The 20,673-nt window shown below is 46.4% G+C and overlaps 1 protein-coding gene across 3 annotated transcripts in view; it reads right to left on the reverse strand.

Annotated features, from left to right (window-relative positions):
• The window catches only part of PRICKLE2 (prickle planar cell polarity protein 2), a 195,311-nt gene that overhangs the window by 3,276 nt on the left and 171,362 nt on the right, over window positions 1-20,673 (reverse strand). The gene's annotated exons all lie outside the window — the stretch shown is intronic.

Genomic DNA, 20,673 nt, shown 5'->3' on the forward strand with positions numbered 1-20,673 from the left:
TGGTGGAGAGGTATAGGGAGCCAGGCTAATGGCAGGCCTAGGGCCTGGCCAGGCTGTGGTGGAGAGGTATAGGGAGCCAGGCTAATGGCAAGCCTAGGGCCTGGCCAGGCTGTGGTGGAGAGGTATAGGGAGCCAGGCTAATGGCAGGCCTAGGGCCTGGCCAGGCTGTGGTGGAGAGGTATAGGGAGCCAGGCTAATGGCAGGCCTAGGGCCTGGCCAGGCTGTGGTGGAGAGGTATAGGGAGCCAGGCAGACACGTCACCTTTCCTCCAGGGCCACGGAGCTCCCTGAGACAGTGCTGGGATTCTGCAAAGCTGCCCCAGAAGGACCACAAGGGGAGTCGGACTGCTACACAGGAGCGGGGTTTACCAGTGCAGACTGGCCCTAGCCTCCCTGGGGAACTGCCTCATTTTGGGGGAATGATCAGGGATCCTTGTGCTGATTCTCTGTCCCAGAGCCTCCTCTTGTAGGATGGGGGAGCAAGCTAATATTAGTAGTGAGACGTACAGAATGGCAACTGGGTGGGAAGTCAGTGGCTCTTAGCAGCAGTAGAGGGCTTGTTACAAGAGCACAGGTTAGCTCAACATCCCCTTGGGAACGGGAACTAGAATACAACCCACGCCCTTCACTGTTCCTCCCAGTTCTGCTCTCCCAGCCTGAGAGGCTGAGACTATCCGCCCACTGGCCTGGCAACTGGTTGTGCCCAAGGCTCATGTTGCATTCTCTAGATGCCACGTTTCAAAAGGGATTTCAGTTGCAGTCTAGTTTAGCCCAAATCCCAGGGCGAAGGGTGACTTTGGCATTTTTTGATAACCTTTCTGCGCAAACTAATTGGTAAGATCTCTGCACCATTAGCATGATGCATGCCCCTTATGCCATCGCTGAAACATTCTGACTCTGTAAATTGGTTGAAAAAAATCACAAATAAATTGCTCTGTTTTACTTAATAAAACTTTCCATTGATTAATCCGCAGCCTGACTTCTTTGGCATAAGCCATTTTCTGGCAAACTTTATTTTATTAAGGCCAAATTCTGCTCTCAGTAACCATGGTTTAAATCTAGAGCACTTTGGTCAAAATCAGGATGTTACTCTGGACTTTCTGCATAATTTGGTCCCTGAAAAGCAGCTGTTACTTGACAGAAAACTTCAAAGATTGACCAGGATTATCAAATGCGCTCAGTTTTGGCTTATCCTATCCCACTGAAGCCAATGGGAGTGTTACCATTGCAACGTTGCCAACTCTTATCATGAGTCTGACGATCTCTCGTGTTTTTCTTCCAGCCCCAACTCCTGGAGTCATGTTATTATGTGAGAATCTCAGCTTTCATTTTAAACAAAGTATATTTCTAGACCTAATGGTTATAGAGAAAAGCTAAAAAATGTGACTCCTAAAGACTCAAACCCCAGAAGTCAAATAAACCAATGGTGCATTTTTATTTTTTAAGCCAATCTCATGATTGGGGGGTATGAGACTCATGATTTTGGAACATTTGGGGTTGGCCACACTGACTTTAATGGGGGCAGATTGAGGGCAACCCTGCACACTTTTGAAAATCCCGCCCATAATGTCTGTTTAGAAACAGTCCTGCCTTATGCTTGATGCCACTTTCATTTTTCCTTTCCTCATCTCCCCCGCCTCTGTCATCACTATTGATATTTTCCTGGCAAATGGATCTTTGCTGCTTGAGCAGTTATCTTCCCCTCCTCCTTGTTCCCCACTCTGTCACACCAGTCCCTTCTCAAGCAATCAGTTTGGGGATGTCACAGACGTGAAGCTTCAAATGAGGAATAACTGGCTTTTACTAATAAGGAACAGCAGCACCACTTTGCATTTATAGTTTCAAATACCTCTGTGTAGTTCCACAGCAGCAATGGATTGAGCCTCAATATCCTGTGAACCAGACACAGGGAAAGAGAGCAAATAATTTTCCTTACATACACAGCAAGCCTTCCCTGATCAGACATTAGAACCCACATCTCTTGCCCCGCAGTCCCATGCTCCAACCATGAGGTTCTGTTAAAAACACTCCACTTCCTTTAATTCATCATCAGTAATAATAAAAATTACTGTCAAGGGAGAGTTACATACAATATGGAAGTAGATCTACAGCTGAACAATGGTTTTAAATTATCCAGGAGATAACTTAGGATCCTTAATCCCACCAATCAAGACATGTGCAAAGGAAATGCATGTCACACTGGGCTCTTCTCATGTTCGAGATATGAAATTCTAAAGAGATGATCATTTATTTCAGGTAGTGCCCATGATGCGCTAGGCCAGGGGTTCTCACAAGAAATTTTTTGGTGGCCTCAGAGTGCGGCCACCAACTCTTGCTGGTGGCCGCTCTGATAATTTTTCCTAAAATACTTAACCTTAGGAAAAACAAATATGCACATATCCACGTTCAAATCACTGTCATTTATTTAAGTAGGGGTTTGTGCTGACTCAATAAAAAAAATAATGTACAATTGTCCCTTTTCTTTACTGGACCTAAACAGAATGGAAACTAAATAAGGTGCTTTGCAAGGTCATGTCTTTTTTGTTATTTCCTTTGCTTTTTAGATTCCTTTTTTAAAGAGTTGCTAGCTAGTAAGTCTGCTGCTGTGAAAACTGATATTTGTATGTTTGTTAATCTTCACTTTTCACAGCAGATTTACTAGCTAGCTGGGAGGCAGTGAAAAGTGATATTAACAAACACAGAAATATCGCTTTTCTACGGCAGACTTACGCAGCCCCAGCACAAACTGGGTGACAAATTAAGCCCTGGATAGAGTGGGTGGGAAGGCACCGGAGGCCGGGGCGATGTAGGGCCGAGGGAATTGGCGGGGTCCAGAGGCAATGGGGGATTGGTGAGCCCGTAGCCGGAGCTTGAAGCCCTGAAGCTGGGGGATGGAGCCCCACAGCCAGAGCCTGCCGCCCGCCACCCTAGGGAGGAAGCCGGAAGCCCAAGCCCCATGGCCGCCCCTGGGAAGGTGGGGAACTCACATCGGCTGCCTGCTCCTCTGGCATTTGTGGCTCCAGACAAGGTTGGTGAGTTGTATGGGCCCATGTTTCAGCAAATTTAGGGCCCCGGGCACCTGGCTCCACTAATGTTCCCCACCTGCTGCCCCCGCACGCCTCCCCCATACCCTGGGGACCGGGCGGCTGCTCCCTGAGAAGGGAACAGTGCTGGAGGCAGGGAGGAGGTGCAGTGGCATGTCAGCCTCCCCCGCCCTGGCAGGCAACTCCTAGGGGGCTTATCCTGTCTGGACCTCCTGAGGGGTAGCCTGTGGTGTGGGTGAGTGTCGTGCCGGGGGGGGAGGGGGAGGAGACGAGCTCCCGCAGATCTCGCTCCTGCTGGCAGTGAGAGGGCTGTGGGGAGTCCTCTCTGGCCCCAGCCCTGGGGAGCCAGCCTTCTGCACCCAAAAGTTTGAACTCCTCATCCCCGGCCCAGCCCCACCCCAGAGTCCGCACCCCCAGCCATTGTCCTCACCACCCCCCCCGACCCCAACTCTCTGCTCCAGCCCTGAGCCCCCTCCTGCACTGTGAACTCCTCATCTCCAGCCTCAGTCTTTGCTTAGGAGTTGGCATTTCTTTCCTTTGTCCTTTATAAGTGGTTCTTAGGGGTGCATTGCTGTGGGTACTAGACTGTCTGGTTTGCAGGCCTTGTCTGCACTGGGTGATTTTACACCAACGTAGCTGCAATTGTGCAAGCCCCTAGTGTAGACAATCCATGCCCAGTTAACCATGACTTGTGCAGGTACAGTTTATCTCAGTGTGAATCCCCAGCGTGGACAAGCCCTTAGTAAGGGGACAGCTCCACTTTATCTAAAAAAAGAGCTTTATAAAAACAAACCCTTAAGACCCACAGAAAAACATTCCCCCTGTTATGCTTTTAAATTCCATTGAAAACACTGGTTTTACAGCAAGGACAAATTTCCATCACGTGTTCGCAACCCGAGTGTTACAGCACTGAGAACTTGGAAGCACCTTGATTGATTTTCATTGTCCAAGATAAGAGATGCGCAGACCGAGAAGAGTCATAAATAGGTAGAGAAATACCTGTTTACAATATCTGGCTTTCCGGATGGCCATGTCCCCAATAATAGAGTTCCGCCTTTACCTCCCTATGCACATTAATGAAGATTTACCCTTTTAGATTCCTTTCATCTTGGTTACTAGGCTGAAATATTTGTATAAGAGTTAAAACAACAAATCCAGTTAAATCAGTGTACATCCCCAGTCGTAATGCTCTGCACAGCCATGCCAGTAATCCAGTTCTGCCTGCTCTCCAGCCTGGGAGAGGAAAGGAATCTTACCCCTCATCCCCACCCCACCCTAGAGCCCACACCCCCAGCCAGAGCCCTCACCCCAACCCTCTGCCGCAGCCCTGAGCCCCCTCCTGCACCGTGAACCTCTCATCCCCAGCCCCAACCTGCAGCCCTCACTCCCAACCCTCTGCCCTCACCCCTCCCACACCCCAAACTCCATATCCCTGGCCCCACCCCGCAGCCCTCACCCCTGCCCCCCAACCCTGTGCCCTACCCTGCGCCTCCTCCCACACTCCAAACCCCTCATCCGCAGCCCCACGCCAGAGCCCTCACGCCCAGCCAGAGCCCTCATCCCCCCCTCACCCCAACCCTCTGCCCGAGCCCCTCCCATGCCCCAACCCCCTCATCCCCAGCCTCACCCCAGAGCCTGCACCCCCCAGCAAGAGCCCCGCCCCGCACCCCAACCCGCTGCCCCAGCCCTGAGCCCCCTCCTGCACTGTGAATGCCTCATTCTCGGCCCCACCCCACAGCCCTGACCCCCGCACCCCAACCCTCTGCCCTACCCTGAGCCTCCTCCCACACTTCAAACCCCTCGGTCCCACCCCATTGATTTTGTGTAATATCATCAACAATGGATAAATTCTTAATAAAGTTACCCAGAGGAAAAAGAACAAAAGGATAATTCATCAAGTGACGGCCTGAGTCTGACACCCAGCCTGTAACCTTAGACAGAAGAAAGATGCGGGAAATCTAAAAGATCAGAAAGGAGCTTTCATCAGTCCTGGCTGTCAAGATTTACGTGCTTGGAGTCCAATAGCGAATTACACAGAGCTTTTTGCTTTTGGGGGTGATTGATCCAAGAGTGCTTGGTTGTTTCCATATTCAAAAGAGTATTAATAAAGTTGATATTCTTAGTTAAATATATTTTTCTTACAACAGTGATATTGTGCAATATAGGGAAACTGTTAAATGCTTACTCTTTCCAGTTTGTGGAAGGGAGTACAACATACAGACAGTTACGTTATGCTATGTGCCCTTAGAGCTGTTACCCTTTTCAAAGATGTCCAAAGGAGGAGAGGGCGGGTCATTAGGGCATTGATGATTAGGTTGAAATTTGTGTTTGATGATCACGGAGTCGCCACAAGCAGCAGAGGTGTGATAAGATTGCCAGTGACTGACATAAATTGAATGTCCACACAGACCTCCTTTAAAAACTTGGCTAGAGATTGAGCTGGGTGGGGCTACATCTTCAAGGAGGCCATGTCTTGAGGATGGCAACATGTTTCCACATTGTACAATTTTGTCAGAAGGAAAATAAATGGCATGCGGCTTTCTGGTTGGCTGCCACGCGGTCCTACTCTTGTATACTGGCAACCCATCAATCCATGGAACTTCAAGCCAAGAATGTCACTGCAGGTAACAACAGCTGTAATAGTGAAAACAAACAGAACTGCAGAGGGTAAACATGGCCAAAGGTTACTTGACAACAGAACACGCGATGGCCACGCAATGCTTGCCTGTTGATGGAAAGGGACAAGAGGCACGTCGCCATAAGAACTGCAGAAAGGGGCAGACGGAGCACCAGGAGGAGGAAGAAAAGTTCTCAAGCAAAAGTTAAACGTCTGCCAAAGAGAAAGGCCCTCTCCTCTCTGATGGACTCACCAATACACTGGGCCTATATAAGACTTTCTATATAAATTACACAGTTAAAAATAGGACCAATTTTCAAAAGCTAAAGACCCCCAGAACTCCTGCAACCAAATTTCTCCCATGCTTTCTCCCTCCCATCTCCTCACAGGAAAAGTTTGGGACAAGTGACATGTCTTGTACACACTGTGCATCTGCTTCATGATCTTTGCTCCCGAACAGCACTGCTACCGTAGGAACCTCCATGACCGAGGAAGGCGGGGGGCGCGGAAGGGGCAGGTTGGAGTTGGCCTTTAAGGTGCTTTGAGGTTCTCCAATAAAGGCTCTAGAGAAATGCGAAAGGAAACTCAATGGGACGTTAAGCAGATAAGCTATTTAGGCATCTAATGATGCAGAAAAGTGCCTACATCGACATCTTTAGGTGCCTAATCCCTATGGAAATCTGGCCCTGAGACAATGTGTGTGTGTATATATGTGTGAGTGTGTGACATAGTCACAAATGGTTAACCACAGCTACAGTAGTAGTTAACAGCAGATCCCCTGGCTCAACCCATTGTGCAACAGAACTACTGCGTGATTTGAAGCCTTTTGACATTATCGTTGGTCATTTGTATTGCAGTCAACTCATGGTTAACAAGGTGGCTGTGGAAGCTTGTGGTTTATACGTGACGTTTATCCACATTGCCTCAACGTACCTTTGAGCTCAGTTTGAAAGTGGCAGGTTCTAACAGGGCCCAGTACTGGGATAGTTATATGCCTAGTAACCGCTACAGGCCCCAGAGGTGCAAGGTGCCACTTTAACCAGTTCCTCAGCATATAGGGAACCCTCAGCTACTGTTGAGCTGATGTAGTTCTAAGCTGTGCCCCATCGCAGCAGTTGGGCACTGGGGAGATGGCTGGGAAAAGAGGGTGTGTCAGGAGTGCCTCTGCAGTCTGGCTAATTCCAGCTGCCAGAGCAATGCCTTGGGGCCATGGGCAGCCAGGTGTAAATTAGAGCAGCCTTTGGGTTGCTCTGATTTGTACCAGGGGCCATGTTTATACCAGGGGCTCCTGCTCGCTCCAGAATTGTCTCTCTCCCAATTGGATTCCTAGTACATTTTAATATAAATTGCGTTCACTGAATAAGGTGCAGTTGAGGAAACAGGAGCCTGAGTGTCCACTCCATTACACGGGGTGTGTAACCATTATGTGAGTGTGTCCCCACTGACATCAATGGAGATATACTAACGTAAAACGGTGTGACAGAGTTGAGATCTAGGCTGTACTGCTCAGATCCACAAAGGTATTTAGGCTCCCAACTTCCAGTAATTTCAGTGGATCTGGGCCTAGATCTTTAATTGTGCTCAGTGCCTTCCAGACTCTTCCCCACTCACAACACACACACAGCTATTTTTCTTGAGAACTGGAAGTCACACAGGAAAACGATTTCGGAATACAGGGCAAGTGATGCAGCGTTATCCAAGAGTGGGGTTTAAGCAGCACTTCTTAGGCCCATGGGATTTTGGGGCTCTTCACCCATGGAGCCTCATTATTAAACATACATCAAGATTTAGAAGAGTGGGGGAATTGTTGGTTCCAGCCTGAACCTAGTTCTGAGAACATCTACTGTAATCACTGCTGAACAACTGCAGGGTACGCTACTGCACACACTCTGAGAAGCCCCCAGCGCTGTTCCTGGAGGGAAGACACTCCAAAGCAAACAGGAAGTAAGTCAGCTGTCCAGCAGCTGCATATCATCATAAAGCTACTCTGACCATACCCGTGGAGTGAGGTTAGGCCCGCCATAGCTAAGGGGGAAGCCAGCTTTTCATTATCTGGCTTAACTTGACTCGAAATAACTTTGCAAAAACTAAACCAAATCCACTTGAAACTTCACAAAGACGATCTCATGCCAGCATAATTTTTTTTCCTACCAAGCTTGAAGCAAACTGGAGAAGGGTGTCCGTGGAATATGAGGGGGTCCAAAAAAAAAAAAAAGAGGTGGGCTTCACTTTAGAAGATTTCCCCTAACTTTTGCCTCCTAATCTGTCAAAAAATAACTTGGCCTAGAGACTCCAAATTTGTTTTAATCTTGTTGACCTTGGCAACGAGGAGCACGTTTCACTGGTCTGAGATTGCTGGAGGAGAAAATTAGCTCATTAATCAATGGCACTGACGCAGATATCAGGAACGCTGTGGACTCTGAAAGTGAGCAAAGCAAGGACGTGTGTTCTAGGCTATTCACAACCACAGGCTGTGGAATGTCTAAAGCACCTAAAATGCAAGTGGAACTTTGAGGGTGAGCTACAGGAGATGACTTAGTGATCCAAACACCAGGGCTGTCCCCACTGACGTCAGTTTGCCATTGATTTCAATTGGGCTACGATTTCTAAAAGTCTCCAAGAAGCTAGGTTTATATTGGCTCAAATGTCCTGATTGCTCTGGCCAAACATTAGAAAATCCATCATGCATTCAGGAAGACGACGGATTTGCCCTGGTGTCCTGTACCATCCTTCTCTTGCACCCAGTCTCACGCCGCATGCTGGCTGAAGGTACCCACCTCTCCAGGCGCAGCTGCAGTGAAGGGCATCATATGTATATCATTTGTAAAGTGCTTTGGGCCAAAAGGTACTTTATTGGGATATCTCCTAAGATATTAGTCACAGTGCATGGAGTTGGGCCCATGCAAAAGGCTTTTTTGCAGGATAACGGCTTTACTTTAACAATAATGAATGGTAATAACGGCTCTGCTTAAGTGTCGTATCTCCTGCTTGATCGACCAAGTGCCAGTAAGTGGGTTCTAACCAGGTGTCACCCATTTTAACTCATTACTGTGCACAAGGACTGGGCTCCCTGTTGCCTTGGAGCTTTTACAACTAATGTGACTTTGCAGCTAGGCTGTCTATGCTTTGCCTTATAAACCACAATGGCCTCGGTTCAAGGTGTCAGCAGCAACAAATGTAATACACATGTCTGCAGGGTTTGAGACGTTCTCAGTTGCCGAGGTATCCAGCAGTAGTGGGGTTTCATATTAGTCGTGATTATGGTCTCAGATGTGTATTGACCCTCCATGGAGGAATGAGGAGACATGAGGGTAATATTTAAGTAGTGCTGTGTTTCCATAATATAGATGAATGTACCATTAACTTTCCATTTTCTCTTTTTTCAGGCATTTGTTTTTTAATTACGACTACAAAATCCGGGGTGATGCCCTTAAATTACTGATATTTATTTACAGCCCCCTTCGCTCCAGCTTAATGATGTGTTTTGTCTGGGAACACAGTTCATAATTTGATCAAGTGAAATGTTACCCTGGAAGAAAGAGAGAGGGACCCTGCCATGCAAAGGATATTTTTCTATTAAAGAAATTTGAGAATCTGTTTCACCAGACTATCCAGGCGAGCAGAAAACTTACGCTAGCCCATGGCTTGAGGACGTTTTTATTGTACAGATATAGTTTCCCATTTCCCCTCACATCTGCAGGACCTTCTGAAATGTCCGTTTTGATTGGGATTAAATCACCATCTCCTGATGACGCTTCAAAGCCTCAATGTGAGGAACTGGAACAACTGTATAGCCTTGCCAAGCCTACTGCCGTGTGACTTGGCTGAAGGTAGATGGCTCCCTGGTGCTACCAGAGTGTGGCACAGTGCAAAAGGCCAAGCATCTTGTTTTGCTGATTCATGTCAAATTGTTGAATGAAAGCACCTGCCTCATCAAGACACCATACATTAAAGGCTAGAATTATGGGGGACTGCAAATATCTCAGCACACCCTCTGAGTTTCCAATTCCAAACAAACACGAAAGCCTCAAAGCACGACTGACCCCATCTACATTTGAGAAATCTACCTACCCTCCTGCTGTCTCATTGACAGCAATTGATCTTAAGCAACACTATTTCCAGTCAACAACTATACGGTTACAGGAGTACACTCCCCCTAATGTAGTTACACTGCACAAACATCAAATGAGGCTCACGCCTTGTAACAGCATCCTTGCGTAACATCAGATTAAGCTGCTTTTGTACAAACCCCGTTTGATGTCAGTGCAGTGAATCTACATTAAGGGTTTGCAGTGATGTGACTGCACTGACATAGTTACACTTGAAAGCACAGAAAGGGCGGGCAACGTAAATGCTTCAAGGAGAATCTCAGCTCATGCTGCATATTGGTAACTTCGAAGGCCCAGCCAAGGACAGACCTGAATGGAGAGCAACTAGCGATAAAAGCTGTAAACACTTGGAGAAAGACAGATGCACAAAACAATTTAAAAAGAGCCAAGTGTCATGTCAAGTCTTCAAGGAGAGGCTTTAACTTCCGATGTCACATCTGTTCGTGACCTTGCTCCTCACAGATTGGCTGTACAGCCACAAGAAAACACATGAGCTGCCGCGACACCATTATCGGGTATGATGGACAGCCATGCACAGTTACACGGGTTCAAATGTCTCGGACGTAGGCAGGGCTTCAGTCAAAACCAATAACAATGACCAGTGTCCATGCTGGGCCATGGAAAACCAGACTTTAGATGAATGCACACATCATCTGGAGGTCACTCTAGACCAAGCTCAAGTTCCCCTAAAAGACTTGTGAACCTTGTGATGATGCACAAGACACGAGGTAGGTTTTGCAATGGTTTTAGGGTTTCTCTGTGAACATTTTTGCCCAACTGCAACTTAAATCCCACCCTCATGCTGTCTCATTGACAGCAACTGGTCTTAAGCGCATGCTTGATGCTTTGCAGAACTGGGCAGAAAGGAGGTTTCAATAATGCTTGATTAGTTTATTATACCACTTGTGAATACAGCAATTCACTGCCACTCCATTTCCTTACACTCACCACAGGGAATGGAAAGCAAGTCCTCTGTGTAGCATAATAACTGAGGTCTGAAGCGTATTAAATGTGTAAAGCTGAGTGTACGTTTCCAAAATCAGCGTCTCCTGAATTGGCTTTGTTTAACTGCAGCGTACGCAGGCAGAACAGATCTGAACACTTTCACTTCTGACCTTCCCTCCCCCAAGTGCCCCCGAAGCTGTTGGATTCTGGCTGCCTCTGTAGTGCTAGGTAGGCACTTTCCTAAGAACCCACAGCCCATGAAATGGGCTTGATTTTAAATTCCACCGCAGGAATTGAAAGGAACTTAAGAGAAAGAGGAGCAGTACTGTCAGTGACTTGTTTATAGCACAGCTTCACTCCACTTCGACCCTGGGATTTGCAGAAATAAAAGGGAACAGTTATATAACCACTGGAAAAAGCTAAAAGTAAACAAGGCTGGGAGAGAAAGGCAAGGAACCTTGTAATTCAGAGACAAGCGAAGTGCCTGCCAAGCCATTCACGATTCTGACACTTCGCTGTGCAGCCTGGTGCACTGTAAATCATGAAGATTTTCTAACGATTTCAGGATACGTTTCTTGTCACAAACAGCTCAGACACCCAGCGCACTGAAAACAGCCACTATGCCAATATCATCTGGGTGAGAGATTTGACTGGAAATGATTACTGCAGTGTGCCTAGTTTAACCACCTCATCCGCCATGCCTCATTAGTGAAGCCTCAGTCTTTGGGGTACTCAGTGAGATAATCAGGGGAGGTTTCTACACCAGTCATTCTGCAAACAGGACTCCCCCCCATTCCTCCCTCTGTTTTGCCTGCAGCCAGAAAAGACAGCCCCCTTCTTGCAGAATCCTTCTGCTGCTCCTTTTGTCTGCCTGCTTTGCAGTGGAGGAGTTTTCCATAGGAAAGAAAGCTGTCAAAACTCTTAGATTTGCATGAGGAAGGGGCTGGTATCATTTCAATGCATCATTTTGGGGACTAATTCCAGTTTTTCTCCCAACAACTGATTTGCAGGTAAGAAAGATGAACACTGTTACAGGGCAAGCAACAGCTGAGAACGTGTGAGCAAACAAGGGAGCACCACACATTAGAGAAAGCGTCAGCAGAGCCCTCCAAGTGGCTAACGTTGGATTTTACGACTCTCCACAAAACCAACAGGATTCCATCTTGTAGAACACAACACTCTGGGTTTGGAAGGGTCGCTGATGGGTCAGGGAAGCACAACTATTTGATGTACAATTATTTTCTTGCCACAAAACGGGTTTCCAAGGGTCCATTTCAGGTCTCGTTTTGTTTTGCAAAGCATATGCCTCCGTGCCTTTGTCTAAAATAAAAGTCCATGCCAGCAGCCTAGTGTTTACCACCGGAGATCCAGCAACAGCAAACTAGCATATACTCACGCAAGGCAGGAGCATCTCAATATACGCACAGACTGCAGGCCAAACTTCCAGGGGAACGAAGGAATGAAAAACAAAAGAGTGCACAGAGTGTACTAATCAGAGTTAATACACCTTGATATTGTCCTTGTCAGAAGGAGACTCTCAGGCTTTGCCTGTTTGCCTGGGAAATTCAAGGGTCTCTCTCTCTATATTTTGAAGTTGCAACAAGTCTGCTAAGTGCTGTTGCCCTAGTGACTTGAAAGAAATGTTCCATTTTCCAGGGCTGGAAGGGAAGGGGATGGCTGAAGAGCTGGGAGACGTCTCCCTACCAGTGAAAAAGACAGCGACAGCTCAGTGGAATTGGGAGCGGTGTGCTGACTAGCTATGTATTGGATGGTACAACACTCTGTCTTTTCATCCACCGCCCTGTCACGAACATCCGCATCCTCAATGGGGGCGGGAGGGGAAGAGAAAAGAATACATGAGGAGTGGGATTTTCAGCAGTGCTCAGCACTGGCCACTCTGAGCTCCCCAGCTTCCAGGGACTTCAGTGGGTTTTTGGAAACCCCCACCCACAATCTTTCATCTACCTTTACAGCAACAAAGAAAAGGGAGAGGCTAGTTTGGGCCCCCAGGTATTGCAAGTATGTCTGAACTGCAAGCAGGGCTTTCCGCTTTGAATCCCCTCCTCACCTGGAGGAAGAAAGGGAAACAGATTGAAAGCAAAGAGCCCGCCAGGTCAGTCTTACTGCCACTGTCGTCCCACTCCGTACACTGACAGACTCTCTCCACCCCTTCGCTTCTGATTCTTTGTCCGATGCAGGGAGGCAGATGGGCTTGGACGCTGCCATGAAAGGCTGGGAACAGAGCTGCTCAGTTGGGGTGAGACACTATTTTCTGAGCTTCCTATGACAGTGGTCGAGTCTTGCCAAATATGGCTGACTTGGCACAGGGAGATGACCTTTTTGAAAAGGTTTTTCCGTCGTAAAAGATCCTGAGCTTCAATGCCAGCATGAAACAACTTCTATTGTGATGGTCTCACATCCCTCTCTTCCCTTTTTGCACGTGAAGCTATAGTTTGCAGAACATACTTGAGGGGAGCAGAGATGGTAATTCTCTCCCTCTCTGTTTACAGGCGGTCTGAGTTGCTATAAAGCTCAGCTGGAATTTCCACTTTAATTCCAGAACTGGGTCTTTGTTAGACACTGCAGCCTTCTTTTATGCATACCGCGTTCATTTTACGGCCACCGTCTTTACTCTGCTAACGCCCATTTGTCTGTCTCTTCCACCAGCCTGCAACCTTAGACTGGAAATTCTTTTGGGCAGAGACTACCTTTTACACCTGGTTGGTCAGTTTTTAGAAGAACCTAATTGGGGTCTCTAGGTGTTTCGTGATATAAATAACTCCAGTAGATACCTGCTCTATACCTGTTAAACCCAATTCTGCCCTGATTGACACCCCATGGAATCCCACTGACTTCAGAGTAGTTACTCCAGATTTCCACCTATGTCAAATGAGGGCAGGATTTGACTCTATGTTGTTAACCTACATTGAGCTGGTTTTCTGGTTAAACTTTGTTTCTCCTTTTGAGCACTCCAACAGTGTCATCATTCAATGTGGGCCTGACCTCTGATACCTCCCCAAGTTGTCTGCAAACAAAGAGACTGTTATTTGACATTGAAATTTTGCTTGCCAGTACTTCTTAAAGGGGGCTCTTAGACCGACTGGTGTTTTGCTAAAACCATTGTTCGGAATCAGCAGAGAGAAGCTTTTATTTATAATTTGGTCGCTAAGTATGTGCAACGCTTTGCATCAACTTTGACAAGGTTATGAAACACCCATTGGAATTAACATGACAATAGCAACAAGACAACTATTGGGCTCAAGATCAATTCAATAAGGGACTGAACGCCTTCCAGGTTGTGCTTAATCTCTGGCAGGATCAGCTCGTTCTCATGAGATAAGGATCACAAACGCCAGAACACCAGCATCCTGCCAGTTTAATGAATGAGACAGAGGCTTTGGTGTAAACCTTTTTACAATGGTAGAATCTACTGTTGCTAATTTTGTGATGTTGGTAACTTCCATTTAATGGAGATTCCCAAAGTTGGCTGGCCAAAGGAAACTGAATATGATAGGCAGGGGAAAAGTAGCTGCCCTTCAAAGAGTGAGCTGCAAATCTATTAACATCTCAGCTTCTAAACTGGGTGACCCATCGCAGAGCAACTCGGAATGCTGAGTTTACTGGAATTGCAGCTGTGAGAATGCTAAAATGCTGATATACTCCCCCTAGTGGCTCCATTCTTGTTGGCCAACAAATAACTGAAAATGAAGAGTTCCATGAAGTTCTCTGAAGAACTCGAAAGCACAAATGTTTTAATATTTCAGCACCCTGTCTGTTCACAAGAGTAAAGCCAGCAAAGAGGCTAGAAAGATGGCACAGCTGGGAATTTAAGAATGTTGCGGCACTCTCTTTTGGAGGCCAAATATTGGACCTGCCAATTAGGTTCTCTTATGAACCTCTGTTGGGAGTGGGACTTCTGTAAAGTTGCCCATCTGATCTCAGTAGGAGGATGCTCTCTGACTTTCTCATAGAGCTCCACTGAGACCAGGCTGGCTCCAGGCTGCATTGGAAAACTAATGTATTTCTTCTCCTGCCCCTACGTCCGATTCTGTTTCTCATACATTTAGACAGATTAGTCTAATCTCAATGAAGGCACCATAGCAATTCAGATTGTCTCATAGATTACGATTGATACTGAGGCCAAGGAAACATTTAAACAAATCACAATTAAAAAATGAAAGGGAAATGAGTTGCCTAAAATTAGGAGTCTATTTTCCTTAGCTGGTGTGTGTGGTTACGTCCCATAATTGTTAATGGAGATTAGACATGCCCAGCTAGGGGAAAACAGAGCGCTAGGGACCTAATTTAAATGCACAAACAGAAAGGATATGCAGAGTTATGGCTAGCACTGAAAATTCAGTGGTCTAGCTGAATCTCAAGATATTAGTATACACAGTGTGACGACAGAGAACGTCTAGACACTCAGGGTGAGTGGTCAGTAGGTTTTCTCTTAACATTAGTGTTACTTAACTATCCCATTAGGAATTGGCTCTCAAGGGTTTAACTAGAATCTGCTTAGAAAGAATCCCACAGGATTTCATGCCATTCTCATGGGTGTAAAATCCGGCTTACAAAGTCACCAGTGGGGCACACTTATCCAGTGCTTATTGTCCATCCGGTGCAACCATTTACTAGGTAGGACCATGAGGAAAGGAAGATCCGCTTGATGCCCAGGCACTGGACTGAGACTCAGGAGATCTGTGCTCAATTCCCACCCGTGCCTCAACATTCCTGTGTGACCTCAGGCAAGTTATTTAGAAGAGCCTTCTTGGGCAAAGCACTTACGCGTGTGTTTGTACCTCAAAGTTTGTCAGGACCCTGTTGACTTAAATGGGATTACTCATGTGCTTTGCTGAATCTCTCTGTGCCTGCATTTTCCATCTGTATAGAATCATAGAATCATAGAATATCAGGGTTGGAAGGGACCCCAGAAGGTCATCTAGTCCAACCCCCTGCTCGAAGCAGGACCAATTCCCAGTTAAATCATCCCAGCCAGGGCTTTGTCAAGCCTGACCTTAAAAACCTCTAAGGAAGGAGATTCTACCACCTCCCTAGGTAACGCATTCCAGTGTTTCACCACCCTCTTAGTGAAAAAGTTTTTCCTAATATCCAATCTAAACCTCCCCCACTGCAACTTGAGACCATTACTCCTCGTTCTGTCATCTGCTACCATTGAGAACAGTCTCGAGCCATCCTCTTTGGAACCCCCTTTCAGGTAGTTGAAAGCAGCTATCAAATCCCCCCTCATTCTTCTCTTCTGCAGGCTAAACAATCCCAGCTCCCTCAGCCTCTCCTCATAACTCATGTGTTCCAGTCCCCTAATCATTTTTGTTGCCCTTCGCTGGACTCTCTCCAATTTATCCACATCCTTCTTGAAGTGTGGGGCCCAAAACTGGACACAGTACTCCAGATGAGGCCTCACCAATGTCGAATAGAGGGGAACGATCACGTCCCTCGATCTGCTCGCTATGCCCCTACTTATACATCCCAAAATGCCATTGGCCTTCTTGGCAACAAGGGCACACTGCTGACTCATATCCAGCTTCTCGTCCACTGTCACCCCTAGGTCCTTTTCCGCAGAACTGCTGCCTAGCCATTCGGTCCCTAGTCTGTAGCTGTGCATTGGGTTCTTCCGTCCTAAGTGCAGGACCCTGCACTTATCCTTATTGAACCTCATCAGATTTCTTTTGGCCCAATCCTCCAATTTGTCTAGGTCCTTCTGTATCCTATCCCTCCCCTCCAGCATATCTACCACTCCTCCCAGTTTAGTATCATCCGCAAATTTGCTGAGAGTGCAATCCACACCATCCTCCAGATCATTTATGAAGATATTGAACAAAACCGGCCCCAGGACCGACCCTTGGGGCACTCCACTTGATACCGGCTGCCAACTAGACATGGAGCCATTGATCACTACCCGTTGAGCCCGACAATCTAGCCAGCTTTCTACCCATTGTGTATAATGGGCACAATGCTACTTTGTTTTTCTAACCTTTGTCTGTCATTTAATTAGACAATAACTCTTGGAGGGGGGGTTCTTCCTGTGTGTGTTTGTACAGCACCTAGATCTCAGTTGGGGTGTCTAGGTACTATTGACAGCAATGCAGATATAACAGTCACAATAACTTTTCACAGGTGGAAGACACAGGTAGCTTTTTACCCATAGAAAATGGACTTTAGCCACACACCTGGTTTGTTATCTGCTTTCCCTGGCACCTCCAGCTAATTACTGGCTGAGCTGTAATAGAAACATCACAGCAGAATTTCCTGCCAGGATGGAGTCAGTCAGATTGTAACATGTGCTGTGCAGGTCAGAGACTGTTTGCCCTTCAGCTCTATATAAAATAAATGTTTTCAGTGATGTCATAAAAATATTGGACAGATTCAGAATGAATCACTCCACACAGTGTATTTTACAAGGTGGAGCAACTGTGTGGAGAGAGAATTTTAAAGGGACTTTCTCAGTGTTTTAGTACAAAGGGAAACGCTGGAGCGTTTTGCAAAAAAAACGCACTCGAGCTTTCTTGGTGGGAGTCGCAAATCGCATGGATAGAGTGACCCTGTGTGTTTACTTTGCTTCATTTAGGAGACCTGCAGTTTAGCGATGTGTCAAGGAATGCTCCGGAGCAAGAGGCACCGTAGGCTGTTTCTGATTTGTGACATATTTACTGTGGCGTTTCCTTTGCAGGGGGTCTGTACTGAGTGCTTTCCAAAAGCCAGGCTGAGCCATCACGAAAAGCAAAACACCATGTCTGAGCTGCACATTGGGTCACGGGCTGAGCAACAGCAGCGATAAGAGTGGGTGGGAGGAAGGAGCCCTGCATCTGAGTGGAGAGGGCAGCTAAACAAGGTAGCACGTGAAGTACTTTGTTTTCTCTTCCACAACTCTACTGAAAATAGCCTAGCTGGCTTCAATTCCCATCTCTGCTACCTATCTCCTGCATGACCTTGGGCAAGTCACTTAAACTCTCTGTGCCTGAGTTGGCTATTTATTAAATGGGAATAATAATCCTTTCTTTCTTCTCCCAGGGAAAAGACAAGTCAGCCTTGTCTCTTCAGATAGTGAACAATTTGGGGCCGGGATTGCCTCTTATTCTATTTGTTCTGTGCCTAGCACAATGGAGCCCTGATCTCAGACGGGGTCTCTAGGCACCATTGTAATACAAATTACCATTGAAAACTATGATCATCATCTGGATTTCATAAGTACTTGTTTGACACCTTCAAAGCAAGCCTCAGCATTCTGAGCTACTTCTCCAGTAGAGAAAACTAAGCAGGAAGGAACAGATTAATTAATATACATTAATAGAGCAAGTGTTTGGAAGGACAGTTTGATTTTAAGGGCAGATTTTCAAAGGTACAACCGGGAGTTGAGTGCCATTGAAAACCTCCCCACAATGCTTTAAAAAGGGATGTCCTAAGATTAAATATAGAGATATTTTGCATCGTAATAATTAAAACCCTTTTTTAAAATTGCCTGTTGACCTGTGCCAGATAACTTGTTACATGTGAGCGCCAAACTACAAAATCATTATTTAAATAGCTGTACATTGCTTGCATGCTGCAAATCCAGCAACAGACCTCAGTGCGGCTCAAGTTTATTTATGCTAACAAAGTTTCCATATCGGGAGTATGAAGGGTGTGGGTCTGAGGCTCTCTCAGATTGCTTTCACCTACACTCATGCTTACACTGATTTCTGAAAGCGATTTATTTTGCCTTCTCTGTCCCCAATTTCAGATTCCCTTTTGGAACTGTATATAGGGCGGGAAGACCGCCTTCTTCTTATGTCCTATTCTGAACTTAATTTATGGAAGTTGAGCGAGGATATGGCCGGAAACAGATTATTTCAACTCCAGGTAGGGTGCTGGCACACTTCCAAGACAAACACACCAGAACCCATAAACTTGTCCTGGGGGCACCGGAGTAACAAAAGAGTCCTGTCATTTCAGGCTGAGGAAATTCATAACCCTTCTAAAATTCACTCAGTCTCCACTAACCCCTCTCCGCTCTTAAAGCCGGATGCTACAAAGGGGCTTCAGAGACACCTACAGACTTGTCCCTATTGCATTTCCTGAGCGGGGTTGGTATGCTCTGAGCTCTCAAGGGCTGGACAGGGCCTCGCATCCATTCACACAGTGCCAAGCATACTGCCAGCACCTTGCAAAGAACAACAATACCAGCCCATGCAACTGGACTCTGAACCGTTTCTAGGCAGCTAGTTAGGAGGTGAAAGGATGAGAGGTAGATCAGATTTTCAGGGGGGAGGGGACTGTACATGGCTGAATCCAAACAAAGCTTGGCCGAAAAGAAAAAAGCCCTTGGGGGGGGGGAGGGGAGGAGAAGCGAAGGGGAATAGGGGGAGGGAGAGGAAAGAAAAAGCAAAGTAAATATCTGTGGCTAACAAACTATACTTGGTATTTTCTTTTCAAGGAGGTTTCATGCTTTAGGGACTCCTGAGGAAAGGCGGTTAGCTGTGCCAGATTAGCATGGTCATCTGATAACGTAAACTACTGTCGACTAAAGAAAAACTCCATTGCACTGGGGTCTGAATCAAACATAAAGCCTGTTTGCAGACTAATGTGTTATATCTCCTAAGCCCCAACAGGCTTATTCCACACACACGCTTTGCTGGGCCAAGGAATGAAAAGCAAATGTAGTCAGACCAAGCGAATACTGAATATTTCATTTAGATACATTTACAGTCATGGGAAGCCAGCATCATCTCTGTTTTTGTGACTAGTTATTACAATACAATGAAAAGACAGGAGGGGAAAGAGTGGTGTATATAAAAAGGAAAGACTAGTAAACCACTAAGCACCATAATGTTCTACTTAAAAAAACACTACACAAAAGGGGGCTTATTGTGGGCCTGTCATGGGTTATATTTCAAAGTATTTTGAAATAATTTTTGCCCCCAGCTGTTGCTTAGGAGAGCTCCTTGGGCTCTTGAGGCTAAAATCCGTCTCTTCTCCAGCAGCTGGCATTAATGATTTTCCTTCTTTTAAAGGAAGGATTAAAGAGCAGCAATGGGTTTGTTTTGAAATACACTAAAAGCCCCCCCCATCCCGCACCCCAAAATAATTATATTTAGTAAACAAGAGAAATCAAAGTGAGGTGAATTCAAGGTCTTGCAATGCTCGACTGTCTTATTAAACCTGCAAATTCTGGGATTTCCACAGTTAAAGCAGACACTCCATTACTTGCATGCACCCTTGTTTTACAGACTATACGGTACTTTCTCGGTTCCAGGGAGGTTGTACTGCTGGCTGTCACATACTGTGTTCTCACTCTGATCTCTGCTCGGTATCTATGCTTCTGTAGAGCTAGACCAGAAGAGGAGCACAAGCTGTCTTCTTTCCTCTCTTTGCTATTCTGTAGACACAATAGGGCATGTACCTCACTTGTCCTCCACCATGCCCTTCTGTCCCAGTCCTGATCAACTCGCATTTACATTCTGAAGACATCTCTCAAATAGACGCATGGTGCATGAGATCAGCTAAGATGCTCTGGCCACTGGCCCCCATGGGAGAGAGACATGGCGGCAGGCTGGTCTCTTGAACTTGTTTCCCCATCTAGGTCTGACAGCACTCAAGCCTACTGACCTTCAGGGCACACTGCAGAGCTTGCCATATCCTCAAGGGTTCTGCGAAGGGGCTGAGTCAAAAGGGAGGGCGGTTAATGGAGTGAGAGGGAAGAGTGATTTCTGAATGAAGCTGAACCGGTGAGGAGTGTGTAACTTCTTCTCTTAAGCAAAGTAAGCTGTCATGGGATAAGAGGGAAGGTCCTCTCATGGATCAGTAACTGGTTAAAAGATAGGAAACAAAGGGTAGGAATAAATGGTCGGTTCCCAGAAGGGAGAGAGGTAAATAGTGGTGTCCCCAGGGGTGTGTTCTGGGACCAGTCCGATTCAACATATTCATAAATGATCTGGAAAAGGGGGTAAACAGTGAGGTGGCAA

Source organism: Lepidochelys kempii, chromosome 7, assembly GCF_965140285.1.
Source record: "Lepidochelys kempii isolate rLepKem1 chromosome 7, rLepKem1.hap1, whole genome shotgun sequence".
Taxonomy (NCBI): Eukaryota; Metazoa; Chordata; order Testudines; family Cheloniidae; genus Lepidochelys; species Lepidochelys kempii.